Genomic DNA, 3,600 nt, shown 5'->3' on the forward strand with positions numbered 1-3,600 from the left:
TTGTATCAGTCAGATGGAAGAGAGTGGCACAAGTTTTTTTTTTGGTTTTATCTGTCAAACGGAAAAGGGTGGCAGAATGCATGCTTTTTGGGGAATCATCTCATGCCTGTTTGCTATTGCCTGACCTGAATGATTTTTGCGCCAAAAAGGTAGGTTCAACCAAAACAAATTCTAAATTTAATTTAGGCTATTTGCACCAGCCGGGAATCGAACCCGGGTCTGTACCGTGGCAGGGTACTATTCTACCACTAGACCACTGGTGCTTAATGCAAATCAACATGAACTTACCTCATGCAGTTGTCAAAGTTCAGAATTTTCCACTGAGTAGGGAAAAGTTACCTGACTCGGTCGAATCGTGTAATATAACATTTCATCTGGACAACCAATAAGAGTCGAATGTTTAGTACATGAACATACTGGAGAAGTATATCTACAAAACTCCACGTGAAGTCATCTAACTAAATGTCGAACGTTGAGTCATGATTATATGTATGTATCTGCCTCCCTAAAGGTAATGACAGAAAACATCTGTTTTTATAGTCAGGGAGTGGAAAAGTTTTTTTTTTTTTTTTTTTCAGAAAAGAGAAAAGCTGACGAACATCCCAAACTACAAAGAAAAATGCAGATTACATATGCAATATCATTTCCCAATTATGGAGCACTTGACCAGAAGTTATAGACCTGAAAGTATCAAGGTCACAGCTCTATGAAACAATACTTAATCAAAATCTTAATCTCAGCAACCTTCTATGGTCTTGAGCCAAAAAATTTGTTGTTTCTTTCCAGCCAAATGTTCTATAAAACTGCATTATGCAGACTGTCCCATACCTTTTTACATCTTCCGATAAACACATTAGTATCCCAAGCATTAAAAAGTTGCAGAACTATTGCCGGCTTTGGCCAAGAGATGTGAATAGCCTTTATAAAGCAATCCCACAGCTCAAACGAGTAAGAACAATGAAGAAGGAGATGATCCATAGTCTCCACTTCTAAGTTGCATGGATGAAAACTTTCACTTTGAATTATTAGGGATCCCTTTAATCCAGAGAAATCTTGCAAAGTTGCAATCTGGTACTTCACCTGACAAGACTTAATAACACTTCTTAATACAGAAATTTTGCAAGATCTCACTGTTAGGAATCCTCGGGCCTAACTAACTTCGAAAACCGGCTTGTAAGGTTAGGACTGCCCAAGGCTTATTAAGCGCGAGACCTAGAACGCCCTAAGTGATGTGGTACTATTTAACACACCCCTCAATGAATAGGGCTACACAAACGGAGTGGCACGAAAGCCACGAACATACACTGGCGGGGATACAAAGTGGTACGGAAACCACGGACGCACACTGGCGGGGATACAAAGTGGTACGGAAACCATGGATGGATACAGGTAGTGTTGAGGGGGCCTGGCTCTGATACCATGTTAGGAATCCTCGGGCCTAACTAACCTCGAAAACCGGCTTGAAAGGTTAGGATTGCCCAAGACTTATTAATCGCGAGACCTAGGATGCCCTAGGCGATGTGGTACTATTTGACACTCACTATTTGTTTATTTCTAACATCCTTGAAGATTATAGGAAAGTGATCCTTTAAACAGCGGCTGTCAAGCCATTTATTATATCAAAACCTAATTCTTTTTCCATTTTTAATAGTAAAAGAAATATTTTGTTGCATTCCAGGTACCAAATTTGTGACATTTCTCCAAAGGCTCCTATCAAGAGGGTGCGGTGGCTTCCCAAAATCAGCCCTAAGATCAATATTAATTTTTTCCAGGAACTGTCGAGGATTGGGAAACATCACGGCGGTACGTAATCTCAAGGCGTTTCTTAGTGCTTGCAATCCCCAAATTGCTTTTCTTTCTTAAACTTTACTAAATGAGGTAAATTTATTAAACTGTTCTTGAAAACGCAGGGGTACCAAAATACACCACAACTCTTTTCTTAAAAAATCTGTATGGACAAACTCAATACAACTCTGAGAGTTAAACTCAATCAAGGAATAATATATAGAGTTGTATGTCTCTCTCTCTCATGCGATTAGAACGTTTACAGAAACAAATCCGTGAACGTAATCACAAAGAGATAACTTGGACGGTACCAAAGATCAATGTCCAAGAATCAATGAAGTCGTATCCAACAAACTAGGTCGGATGTATCTACTATGATTGATCAACGCACAACCTGTGATATTTCAATTATAAAGATAAATAATATAATGTGGAAAGAGAAATAACCCATAAACCAGAAGTTTTGTTAACGAGGAAACCGCAAATACAGAAAAACCGCGGAACCTGGTACAGATTGAACACCAAACTGTATTAATCCGCTACAAACACTAGCATACTACCAATTAACTTCGGAATGGAATGTAGTTGATACATAAAGGTATACCACCGATTAAGGTACAATCGCGCTCCTTACGCCTCTTGAATCCCAATATGACTCTGCGCAATAGATTCCCTTAGATGACGTCACACCAACTAAGAGTTGCTTCAACTCAATTGAATATTTTAACCCAAATCTGCATCAAACATATTAAGCCTATATATGAATTCCTTTTACAATCAAATAACTTGATCAAAGGTGTGAAAATCGATAGCAATAGACAAAGTCTATCTAACCTCAAAATCTGGACTTACGCAACTCGAAGTGCAACCTAGATTATTATTCACCTCATAAGTATAAAACTTGTGGAATCAAAAAAGTTTGAGACGAAGAGAGCTCTCATGATTTATATCTATCTTGATCAAGTGAGTAACTCAACAATCGATCAAGATCAAGATACACAAGTTATCAAGGAAAGATAATTGGACCTGGCTTCACGAATCCCTATGAAAACTTTGTAGTCGCTAAAACCTAAAATGGTTAGGAAGAGGACGACTCTAGATACAACTAGGACACTCCAAAAAGTAGTGTTGGGATTCAAAGATCCCAGTTGCTTTGAAGTTCCCCTTTCATAGATAGCTTTGGAACTAAGCAAACAATATCCACCGTTATATGAATCTTTGAATCCGATTTACATAAACAAGATATACACTCTGGTTAGGTGAAACCATAACCGAACCGTGTACAAAGACCATGTTCAACATGGTTAGCCAAAACTAGCCGGTTTGAACTTAAAAGCTTAATCTTCATTTTCATGCATAAGACATAACTCTGAGTCACAAACATGTGATCAAATAATTCTAGTGTTTTTAGAGAATTAATCAAATGAAAATTATCTCGTAGAAATAGTTTAATCGCACTTGAAAATATAATCGACATGGTTAGTAGGTGTACAAGGTACAAATACCATTGCCATTCGTGAATCGATTCAGTCACAGTACGTGTACCGGTTTGTAAACATTTAACTGAACCAAATTCCGGAGTTAACAAAACTATTTAGGTTTGCTTACCGGTTTGGAAACCTTAAGACTTCCTCCGGTTCCGGAGTTCACAGAACTTTTATAGTTTGCGTACCTGTTTGGGTACTAAACTGAGTTCAGGAAGACATAACTATTTTAGTTTGCGTACCGGTTTGGATACTCATCCCGGTTCCGTAACCACAGTTATAAAATGGTTTGCATACGAGTATGCACACCGATCCGGTTCACGAGTAAAAC

The 3,600-nt window shown here is 38.2% G+C and overlaps 1 non-coding gene across 1 annotated transcript; it reads right to left on the minus strand.

The window, feature by feature from the left end:
• Window positions 1–192: 192 nt before the first annotated feature.
• TRNAG-GCC lies at window positions 193–263 on the minus strand. The gene has a single exon. It is a non-coding gene; the product is annotated as a tRNA-Gly (tRNA).
• Between the last annotated feature and the right edge of the window lie 3,337 nt (window positions 264–3,600).

The sequence above is a fragment of the Papaver somniferum genome, chromosome 1 (genome assembly GCF_003573695.1).
Source record: "Papaver somniferum cultivar HN1 chromosome 1, ASM357369v1, whole genome shotgun sequence".
Taxonomy (NCBI): domain Eukaryota; kingdom Viridiplantae; phylum Streptophyta; class Magnoliopsida; order Ranunculales; family Papaveraceae; genus Papaver; species Papaver somniferum.